Here is a 12,139-nt window from a genome sequence, read left to right as displayed (position 1 = left end):
TCATGGAAATATTATGTAAAATGGTTTCTAAGTAGAAAAAAGACCAAATTGGTTTAAAAATATATATCAAATATATATATATCATTATAACAAAATTAACATCTATTGCTGAGAATACAAATCTATTCATGACAAATATCCCAAAGTACTTTATGTAAGGATTAACGAAGAATTAAATGCTAACCTTTTAAAAATGCCAAAGCCATATGCTACTTGTAGCTTAAATTTATTGCTACATGGTTAAAGAAGTGACACCCAGAAGAAAAAGTATAGGACTGGAAACTTTTTGCTTTCAGAGAAATGTATTACAAATCCAACTCTTCATAATGGCATGAACAGGGATATGTTCATTAGAATTCCTAAACCTGTTTCTTTGTCTTGAAAATTCATAAATTAGCGAGGTGTGGTAGCGCACGCCTGTAATCCCAGCACGCAGGAGGCTGAGACAGGAGGATGGCCTTGAGTTCAAGGCCAGCCTGGGCTACACAGTGAGTCCCTGTCTCAAAAGACAAAGAGAGAAAGAAAGAAAATGAAAGAAAAAAGAGAGAAAATCCCTGCCTTAGAATTTTGTTCTTTCGGGCTGGCATAAGTGGAAAAAAGAAATATTTGTCGTAAACAGGATATTTCTGTCTCTGGGGACATTCTTGTTTCATTCATATCTAAATTTATCGGATTATTAATGCGGTTGTGAGGGTGTGAAGTACGAGTAATTTGCCTGGCCCTCCTTAACTGGGAAGGGAACCATACTTGCCTTAGAAAGCAAACCACGCAGAAGATCACATGCGGCTCCTCGCTGTAAACCCTGCACGCCTTTTGCGTCATTCCTACTCAGCTCAAGGCGGTGAGATGTGGCCTTCCTGTACCTCGAAGAAATTTGTGATCTGATTTGACCAAAGCAGGCTTTGCGGGTCAGAAGTCTGTCTCTCCTTGGAGGGCCTGTGCAAATGCTTTTTCTCTACATCCCTTGCATTCTTTGTGGGATCACTATCTCAAGCCTGGATCTGCGTACAGGATTATAGGTTTTTTCTTTTTAATACTCAGCCAAGGGTCTCCATTTCTCTTTAAATTCCAGGTGAATTTGCAAACTTCTGTCTGAATAGCGACACTGTCTGGTCCAGATGGACAAGATTGAACGACTAGAAGGCAGCGTTAGAAGGAAATGCGTGCAGCTCAGGGGCGAAGCTCCGGCTTAGCGTGGGCGAGGCCCTGGGTTCAACGTCCAGCTATGAGAAAGAATTTTTCTTCAATTTATAAAAGCAGTTAAAGTGAAACCCTTGTTTGTAACTATCAAATATAAAGTTAAATATTCAAGAATTGAACTGAAGCAAAAAGAAAAGAACAGAAATCTTTGCAGTTAGACTAAATCTTCTAAAGGTTCTCTAATAATACGATATTGTAACACAGGAAAGCTAAGGAATGGAGTCGCCTGGGTAAATATCTTACGTTTATTTCAAATAAGTGAAACAATGGGAACCAAGCAAACACACGCATGCGCCCTACGGGTTGGGGGAGTGTAAGAGTATGGGGGAGGGAAACTGGTAGGCGTGACTCAGAGAAACGGCCGGATCTGGTAACATCAGGTTAATTTTAACTGAGTTTCGGTGTACGCGTAGTAAAAACCAAACAGAAAACAAGGATAACCTGACAGATACCGGAAAAGACTCATTTAAATCCATTATCCTCGAAAGCTGGGAGGCTGAGGCAGGAGGATCCCCAGTGGGAAGCCAGCCCTGGCTCAGAATAGTAAGGGCCAGCTCTGTCGGCCATCAGCTAAATTCTGTTTATTTCCCATGCGTGCTGTTGTCAGTTTGCCTCCTTCAGAAGCCAGTTAGAAATGGCTCCGGGCTGAGGAAAACATGGACGTATTTGTTTATAGTCAAATTCAGCTGAATTGCAAATTCTTCCTCTCTCTTTCTTTCTTTCTTTCTTTCTTTCTTTCTTTCTTTCTTTCTTTCTTTCTTTCTTTCTTTCTTTTTTTCCTGGTACCAGGGATCGAACTTGTCAGGATTGCTCTTGTCAGGCAGGCGCAGCCTCACTGAGCTAAACCCCCAGCCAGAAGAAATTGAATGAAATGAAAGAACTATATTTTTTTTCTGAAGATTCTTTATACGGAGAGACTTCTTTTTAAATTGTTATTATTATAATTTTGGTTTTGTTTTTGTTTTTTGAGACAGGATCTCGCTGCATATTCCCGGCTGGCCTTGAACTCACTATGTAGTCCAGGCTGGTCTTGAGCTTACTGCAGTCCTCCTGCCTCAGCCTCTTGAGTGCTGGGGTTATAGGTGTGTATCCCCGTGCTCGCCAGGCTGAAATTAAATTATTTGAAGAAAATAATTTCTGCTGCTCAGCTGAAAGGTTGTACTCCACAGTGGGTATAGTAGGAGCTGGTTTTGATGACGGGCCTCTCTGCCCCTTCAACACTACTTTCTCTAATATGGCTAGTTTCCTGTCAGGGAAACTCTTCTTATTTTTTAAAATGATGTTCACTATCAAAAGCTCATAATTTGGAAGTGGAAAGGGGCTAAACAGACTGTAAGTTAATTTAAAACTTTTCAAAAATGTATTGTCACACTCCTAGATAGGGTGGCATAATAGTTGAGTACTGGCTCTAAAATGAAATTATATGGGCGCAATTGTCAGCTCTACCACGTCTAGCTGCATAATTTTGGCTTAGTTATTAACTTCTCTTTCCCTCGTTGTCCTTGTCTATGAAAAGGGAATGAGCCCGGTGTGGTGGTACATACTGGAACATCAGCACTCAGGAGGCTGAGGCAGGAGGACTGCCTCTAGTTGGAGGCCACCTAGCGAGTTCAAGTCCAGTCTAAACTACATAATGAGTCCCTATCTCCAAAAACAAAACAAAAGACAGAAAACAGGAGTCTAACATAATTCTTTCTCTTTTTTTTTTTTTTTTTTTTTTTTTTTTTTTGGTACCGGGTATCGAACTCAGGTCCTTCGCATGCGAGGCAGGCGGCAGAACCACTGAGCTAAATCCCTGGCCCATAATTCTTTCTCTTTACAGGGAAAAAGACTGAAGTCCTGACAAATTGCAAAATTTACTAAGTTAGATTATACAGCTACAAAAACAGGCATACAATTCTGGGTTCAGAATGTTTTTAATTGAGATATAATTTATGTACAGTGAAACTCACCTTTAAAGTGTGCAGTGGAGTATTTTTCTGATATGTTCACAAAGCTTTGTAACCATCAGCATGAATTCCAGAATATTTTCACAACACTTTCAAAAGAAATCCTGTACCAGGATTTTGTAACAAATGCCTGTAATCCCAGCACTTTGAGAGGCTGAGGCAGGAGGACTGTGGTGAGTTTGAGGCTCGTCTGGGCTACCTAGGGAGATCCTGTCTCAAAATAACCAAAAGGAAAATAGAAAAAGAAACCCCTGCACCCGCTACCAGTTGGACCAGAATTTATATTTTGCCCTTAGTCTTAAATGGATATCAAACTGATTTTTTTTTTTTTTTTTTTTGATACTGGGGATCAAACTTGGGTTCTTGTGCTTGCGAGGCCCGCGGCGGAACCACTGAGCTAAATCCCTGGCTCTAAACTGATTATCTTAAGGTAAGTAAAGCTTGGTATTTGTGTGTCAGAACAATCAGATTTATCAAATATCTGCCTGTACTTTGCATAGTGCTATCAACCGTCTGAACAGTTCGCATAAATTTCTGCTCTTTGCGACTTTTTTACTCTGCGTATTTCAGATGCCATCCACATTCTTGAGGGTGCAGGGCAAACAGGCGCCAGAGGTGCACAGCACTTCATCAGAGGAAGTGGGCCTGGTCATTTTGAGAGAGACTGTGTGGGGCTGCAGAGAAAAGCTTAAAGAAGTTTATTCCGCAGCCTTTTATAAAGGGGCGGGGGGTGTATTTCCTGTGTCAAGGTTTTCCAATAAAATGCGCAAGTAGAGGCTGGTCCCTAAAGGTTTAAAAAGAACCTAAATGTTTTCCTGAACAGGTGTTTGCATAAATTTTTAAAGTCACCACCATAACATAAGCTGCACTCTCCAATCTGTGGCTTTCAAAACATCCATTCCTTCGTCTGTGGATTTGCTTCTATTTTAACTTATTGGAATCAGTTCTACAGAAAGTGAGCATGGGTGCCAATTCTGTATTTGACGCCAGAATTAGCAGGTCACCAAAAGAAAAATATCTACTTCAAAGTGAGTCATCTTTGGTTTATTTAAATAGCATCCTCTAAGCTGTGAGATTCATTAGGTACACTCTGAATCTATCTTCAGAGCACGGTGGTTGATTCTTTAGTAAACACAGTTTTGAGTATTTATAAAGACACATACATATGCAAATTCATCATCAGAACTCAGGGCTCAAATAATTTGAAATTGTGATAGATTTCGTTATAAAAAATGAAAATGATAAAAAAGGAAATAAAACTAGAAAAAAGCTGGGCATGGTCCAGGTGCACACTTATCCCAGAACCCCAGAGGCTGAGGCAGGAGGATTTGTGAGAGTTCAAGGCCAGCCAGCCTGGGCTACATGAGACCCTGCCTCAGAAAAAAAAAAAACAACAAGGAAAATAAGAAGCTCCAAGAGTCACATTTCCAGCTTCAGACATGCATAAAGAATCTAAAAGTTTCTAAGCATGTCTTGAAATAGAATCTTTTCTCCTTTAGCCACAGGCCCGAGATTGCAGAAACCCGAACACAGGCCCTCATAAGTTGACTGAAATGTAGCGTTAAGTTTGAAGCTCAGCCTCAGAGGGGATCTGAAGTAAGAATTAGGGCCCAATCTGAAAAGCGTGGGAGTCTATTAACTGGGGTGCAGATGTCTGGGCGGAGCCTGCGGGCCCTGGGAACACTGAGCTCCTAAACCCTAATGAGGTTGTTTTGCCAACCCTGTGGTGTTGGCCTCTCCTCCTGTACTGGAGGAAACTAATCCCAGGCTGCCTGATGCAGTTAGTGGGCAAGATTACGCTGACGCTCCCCAGGGCCTGCCCACCACCCTCTCTTGCCCCAGGCCTATAAGCAGCTCAGATCCCAGAAGGCTCCTAGAGGCGAGGTGCACACTGTGACCCAAGAGGAGGTCCACTGCTCTCCCACTGAACTTCTTGAGTTTTCTAATCCTTTCTTTCTCTCTCTCTCTCTATTATGTTTTGGTACCAGGAATTGAACTCAGGATCTCAGGCTTGCCAGGAAGGTCTTGGGCTGTTGAGCCACTTCCCTGGCCCAAGTTTTCTTATTCTTAGAACCAGAGTCCTGATGAGCAAGTGTAGAGTAGATTTTACAGGTGTAGGTTACCCCTGGATCAGGCTGTTTGTCAACATGGCCCATTAAGTACAGATTCTGAGTTTAATGTTGCCCCTCATGGAGTTTTTAAAAAAAGGTATTAATTCTTTGGTACGGAGCAAAAGATGCCCCACTGTGAATGAATATTAGATAGTCCTTGGTTTGCTGTATATTTTTTCTTTCTTTTTCTGAGGAAGGGTCTCACTATGTAGTTCTGGCTGGCCTTGAACTCACTGTGATCCTCCTGCCTCAGCCTCCTGAGTGCTGGGATTATAAACATGCACCCCTACATCCGGCCCCCTTGCTATGGTTGATGAAGGGATTCGAAGACTCAGGGAAGCGAGAATGCTGGAGTGGATCTGTCATGTTAAACCTAATCCTCCGCACCGGGATGATCTGGAAAACAGATTTGTGCAGGGACACCAGCGTTTCTGAAGAGCCCCGTCTGTGCTCTCTTCTGTATGCCAGGCCTTATTGAGGGCCAAATTGCCACAGAAGGGCGAGTGGGTCCTGGACTGGCAGCAGTCAACAGCCAGAGCCGAGGTGCACGTCCTAACCCTAACGGACCACAGAAGCAGAGCAATGACCAGGACAGCCCGACACCTGTAGACCTATGGCGTTGGCTGATTCACCGTGGTGCTCCCGAAAGTAACACAGATGGGAAGCCTGCTATGTTTTTTGCTAGATTTATACAATCAGAAAAACTGCAAGGCAAATAAACAGAAATCTACCTCGAGTCCTAGTACTATAACAGAATCACAAGCAAGTTCCAGATTTGAGTCAGTTTACAGACCCCAAACCTCTTGGATAAAGTGCACGTAGAGTGGCCTGGTAACCCCTGAGGAGGGATCCTGATGCACCACCAAAAATGTACACTGTCAGTCTTCCCGTCCTTCCTGAAAGGGACCTAAGGCCTTTACCAGGGTAGCTGTACCCTGGGGGAAGGGAAATGATCCGACATTTCAGGGACTACTGGACACTGTTTCCGAATTAACGCTGATTCCAGGGGACCCAAACATCACTGTGGGCTCCAGCAAGAGTAGGGTCCTGTGGAGGTCAGATAACCAATGGGTTTTAGCCAAGGTCCAACTCAGAGTGGGCCCAGTAAGTCCCCAGATCCATCCTGTAGTTACTTCCCCATTCCAAAATGCACAGCTTGGGAAGATGCATTTGGTACTCGGCACATTCCCCACACTGGTTCCCTGACCTGTAGCGTGGGGGCCATCGTGGTTGGAAAGGCCAAATGGAAGCCATTAGAGTTGCCTTTACCTGGGAAACAAGTAAACCAGAAATACTAACACAGCCCTGGAAGGACTGCATTGAGGACTTGAAAGATGAGGGTGGTGGGTCCCACGATGTTCCCCTTTAATTCTCCCGTTTAGCCTGTGCAGACGCCACACAGGTCTTGGAGAATAACGGCAGATTATCAAGTGGTTTGCCATAGACTCAGCCAAGTGGGGACTCCAAATGCAGCTGCTGTGCCAAGCATGGTGTCCTTGCTCGAGCAGATTAACACATCTCCTGGTGCCTGGTATGCAGCTGTTGATTTGGCAAACGTCTTCTTCTCTGTACCTATCCACAAGGCCCACAGGAACCGTTTGCTTTCAGCTGGCAAGGCCAGCAGTCTACCTTCACTGTCCCAGCCCCAGGGGTATATTAACTCTCCTGTGGCACAGTTTGGCTCACAGGGATCTTGAGCTTCTTTCTCTTCCATAACGCATCACACTGGTCCGTCACATTGACGATATTCCGCTGACTGGACCAAGTGAGTGGACAGTAGCAACAACGCTGGAAGTAAAGCATTGGTATACTAGAGGATAGAAGATAAATCCAATAAAAACTCAAGGTCCCTCTGCATCAGTGACATTTCTGGGAGTCCAGCGGTGTGTGGCACGCAGAGATAACCCTTCTAAGGTGAAGGATGAGTTGTTGCATTTGGCAACCGCTACAGCCCCCAAAGAGGCACAATTCCTAGTGGGCCCATTTGGATTTTGGAAGCAGCACATTCCTCACTCAGGTGTTTGACGCCAGCCCATTTACAAAGTGACTCGGAAGCTGCCAGTTTTGAGTGGGGCCCAGAACAGAAGGCTCTGCAAGAGGTCCAGGCCGCTGCGCAGGCTGCTCTGCCCCTGGGGCCATGCGGCCAGGCAGATCCCGTGGTACTTGAGGCGTCAGTGGCAGAGTTAGGGATGCTGTTTGGAGGAGTCTCCGGTGGGCACACAGGTGCATCACAGTGGGCCTTTGGGTAGTACTACACCTGGTCATACATTTTGCCTAGGAGAAAAAATGGTCAGATGTGCAACTATATACTGATTTGTGGGCTGTAGCCAATGACCTGGCTACAGACATGGAACATGACTGGAAAATTGGTGACAAAGATATCTAGGGAAAAGGTATGAGGACGGACCTCTCCATACAAGCAAAGGAGGTAAAGATATTACCTGTGAATGCTATCTATCTATCTATCTATCTATCATCTATCTATCTCTGGGCCAGCGATTTAGCTCAGTGGTTCTGCCCGCTGCCTTGCAAGTGCGAGGGCCTGAGTTCGATCACCGGTACCAAAAAAAAAAAAAAGAAAGAAAAGAAAAAAGTCACATCTATCTATCTCTTACATTAAATCTGTTCCTTTAGTGAACACTGACTGGTACAAGTAGCAATTTCAAGTAATCAAAAGCTCTATCTATTCATAGACAAGTCAAAAAAGAGTAAATACATTTTGCTAAAAGATTAAATTATTGTAGTTTACATCAAATAATAAGATCAAGAGAGTCAGATTTTAAAGTTTGGTCAAACACAAATGTGAAAAATAATGATCTGGGGCTGGGGATGTGTCTCAGTGGTGCTGCACTTGCCTTGCAAGCACAAAGTCCTGAGTTCAATCCCCAGTACCACAAAAAAAGAAAGAGAAAAAGAATGATCTGTAAAGCTAAAAAATGCAAAACACAAAAGTAGATTTAGCTTAGAAAGGAAATTAAAACAAAGCTTTAAAAGCATAGATATATTCTAAACACACTTTAAAAAACCCCAGGCCTAGTGTCGTGTTGTAAAACATCTAATAACAAAAGGTTTCTTCATATGGATCTTCTATATTTTGTGGTCAGGTGTCAGCTTTAAATACGAGAGACTGGTTTATAGTTTCTTTTCTAAATGATCAATGGAGATAAACATTCTAACTTTAACTTCTTGCCTTCAAGCAAGTTATGCTCCAGTTTTCACAACCCATTTGTGAAGACTCCCAGGAAGTCGCAATCTGGCAGCACTTTCAGGGGTGTCTAAACTCAGTGTCAGAGACATCGTATGACTGGACATCGGCTTGGTAGATCAGAAAAGGTCAGGCCAAGCACTAGGTGACGGCTTCGGAAATGCAAAGGTAGATCATGGGAAGAAACTGGCAGCCTACAGGGCAGACATAGCAAATGGTTTTCAGCATGATCTAAATCTAATCTTGGGGTGACGGCTACCTGAACTGTGCTGAGAAGGATTCCGAGAATGGAGTTAATACTGCGGGAGAAAATGTTTCTATGCGTGGTCGCAGACACTGTTACTGCCATGGAGAGGCCACGAGAGGGACTGACTCGTCCGTCAGCTCTCTTCTCGGCTTTGTGCCTCCCATGTGACACAAGGCACGGGAGCTTCACGATCGGGGTCCTACGAGCTCCTACGTCCACTCTGTCTTACATCTGCTACCTCTACCTCCTGCTCTGTGAAAACGAGTTCCCTTATCACCTCCACTGCACTCTGCACACTTCAGTGCTGCACTGCCAGGGCCTGGGCTGACTGTCACAGTACAGGCAAGGAGCACAGACTAAGTCACGGTCCTTATTTGCAAAGAACAGAAACGATCCCTATTTACTTTAAGCAGTAACTTATTGGAGGAAGTTCAGAGAATAGATAGGAAGATTAGAGCAGCAGGGTCAGACAGGAAGCAAGAAAGATAGGGCAGAGTTCCGGTCCTGTTCAGGACGGTCTGTTTTGGATGTGGTTATCACCGGTACTGGCTTTGTCATCTACTCTGCCAGCCCTGGGCGCTCACCTTCTGGCACTGTCTCTCAACTCCACTGTGACTAATCTGAATCACCTTTCTGTCACTCCCTCAATATTCAAAATTCTAGGCTTAACCCCAAGATTATTCAGGTAGAAGGTCTACACTCCAGATATTCTGAGGGGATTAATTATCAAACAAGAACAGAAAAGTTAAAGAGAGCCTCGAAAGGCATCTTGTACTTGCTGTACTTTGCTTGGCAAGAGTCACATGAGACGACACAGAAGGCCCATCCAACTTAGAAACTGCTGTCCGGTTTAGGAACAGCAGAGGGAAGAACCAATGTGGAGTAGGAGTCTGGAGCTGTGCGAAGCCTGCCTAGGAACCGGCAGTGTGGATAGCAGGAAACAGAGCTGAAACTAGGAATTCCAGTGGGTATGAGACAAAGAACCAGAGTCAGAGAAGAAACCGAGAGAAGATCTCAAAGCAGATGCCAACAGTGAAGACTAGATTGTGAGAAGATCCTGGAGCTAGGGAGGCCCAGTGAGAAAGTCTGACTGTACAGCAGGTAGCAGCACAGCTAAAGGCCAGAGGAAGCAACACAGGAAAACAACAAGATGGGGAAGATTTACTGAAGTTCATGTTAAGAACTCAGGCTTCCTACGTGACGAGCTTCCCCATTTGACCTCCACGTAAATTGGTCTTGCCTGCGTGACTACAGTAGTAATCTTATTGGCCATGCCTACCTTGTAATTTTCCACTGGGTCTTACAGTTGTCCCACTTTGTACCCACCTCACCTCGTGGCTTTGCCCACTAAACACCTTTGAGGGCGGGGGATTTAGCTCAGTGGTTCCACCTGCTTTGAGAGCACAAGGTCTCAAGTTCGATTCCTGGTACCTTTGAGATGCAGGGTGGGTGGGCAGCCCACTTTCTGGTCCCCTTCCTCTCGTAGAAGCTACCGTTCAATAAATTTTTCCTACTCTTTAAAAAAAAATTACTGGATGATGTTTCATCAACAGCTATTCATCACAGTATGTGTCTTTGTATGTCCATCGATCTGGTTGTTAGGCAACCCTTGCCCAGTTGAAGACAAGTAAAGGCCGTAACCCTCGAGGACACGGAGACACCAAGCGTCTAGAAATTGATGAATGACTTCACTGCTTCGCTGAGATGCCCCAGAAATCCGTCCTGTGAGCTGATCCTCCAGATCTTTGCCTAGACAGCCTCATATTCTTCCTAACGGCCCAGCAGCAGAAGGGCCAGGTGGATGGGCAGGGCCACGGTGGTGCCCATGCGGTCCGCTACAGAGCGTGCCCTCTGGGGGGAAACGCAGTGAGAAAGCGGACTGGCGAGCACGGCTGCAAGCTGGGGCACAGGCTCCCCACTCCCGCCAGGGAGAAGAGCGTGATTACAGCTCCGGTGGTGGAAGCAGCAGCAGCTGACACTCCGGGGCAGCAGGCAGGAAAAGTTACAAAGACATTTCCGGGTAGAATGACAGGTTCCAGGGTGATGGGGTGGGCACCAGCTTAACTTCCAGTCAGATAATTTTAAACATTGCTAAACTTAAATGAAAACATTTCACTTTTCTAGGGAGCCAGCATAGCTCATGAACTGTTTAAAGCTTTCTCTTTTATCAGGCAAACTTTCCTAAGGGTTTGAAGACAGGTCCCACTACCTTAACACCAGTACCAGACCTCCCCCATACTGGAGCTATAGAGGCCGCACAGGGACAAGTTTCTTCACTCTTTCATTGAACAAAGCAACTTGTTTTCAGTTAGAAGTAATTTCTATTACACCAGACTCAATGACTTTGTATTTTGATCTTTTAAAAAAAGTTTTAAACACTCATCCTTTGGAAATAAGAGACCCATTAAGTGTAAGATTGAAAACTTTCTGGTTATTTACAGATTGAAGCCTGTCAACTGAAAATGAATATTCTAAAATAGAAAATAGGGACAGAATTAATTTGTGTTTAAAAAGAGGGTTAAGAGAAGCAAACTCAACAAGTAAAAGGGTAAACTGGCACTGGAGATTTGATTTGAGACAGAGTTTAGGAAGACAAAAATTTTAATTTTATTTAAGAGTCTTACAAAAGCAATAGCACAAGGAATTTATTTTCTGGTTTTAAGAAAAACTGAATTATGTATCAACGAGAAAAATTTAATGCCCAGGACATTTTAGTAGCTAAATAAAGCACCATTCACATTATGCTCATCTTTTTAACATGGAGCCCTATGTCTACTTCTGGTTCAATTAGTGAGCTGAAGAACACCTTTTCAAACCCTTATAGGCATTTCCTTAAATTCCTGGAAGAGCGGAATCCTGACACAGATGACTGTGCTATTTTGTATTTGTTGAAGATGATTCTGAATTTCGCTAAAAACCACAAAGGAAACCAAAAGTCCCACATTAAAAATTCTGATAACCCCATCAGACAGGAAACACCACGGGGAAGTTACGGGTCTGACAAGGCAGAAGTGGCTTTGCAGAAGAGCCTCAAAGTTAGCTCACGTTCTCACCCTGGCCCCAGATCTCCTGCGAGCCTCTCTCTTCCGCGAGCCCAGCGTGGACCAACACGGTTCTAGCGCGGCCGCTCCCCTTTGAGGCCCCAGCCTCAGTTTCCCCAGCTGTCAAGCAGGGTCACCGGGGTCGCCAGGATCCCCGAAGAACGCAGGGTCTCAGGCTACCCAAAGCAATCCGGAGCCGGACAGCCGCCAACACAACTCCGCTGACTCCCCTCGGGCAAGGCTGGCTCGACCTACAGTCAACAGGAAGCTCCCGGGAGAGCTAGGATCGCCGCCTAGGGAGGGCGCCGGGCGCGATCGTCCGTGACGGCGAGGAGGGCGCGAGCGACGGGGCTGAGATTTCGCTTTCTCGGCGACCGAGGGTGCGG

At 44.8% G+C, this 12,139-nt stretch overlaps 1 pseudogene; it reads left to right on the top strand.

Moving 5' to 3' along the window:
* The first annotated feature begins 4,110 nt into the window (after positions 1-4,110).
* LOC104872492 lies at positions 4,111-7,509 on the top strand (annotated as a pseudogene).
* The last annotated feature ends 4,630 nt before the right edge of the window (positions 7,510-12,139 follow it).

This window comes from Fukomys damarensis, unplaced genomic scaffold, assembly GCF_012274545.1.
Source record: "Fukomys damarensis isolate Sample0158 unplaced genomic scaffold, DMR_v1.0_HiC HiC_scaffold_30, whole genome shotgun sequence".
Classification (NCBI taxonomy): domain Eukaryota; kingdom Metazoa; phylum Chordata; class Mammalia; order Rodentia; family Bathyergidae; genus Fukomys; species Fukomys damarensis.
The sequence above is the reverse complement of the archived record's forward strand: the minus strand, read 5'-3'. Positions and strand labels throughout refer to the sequence as shown.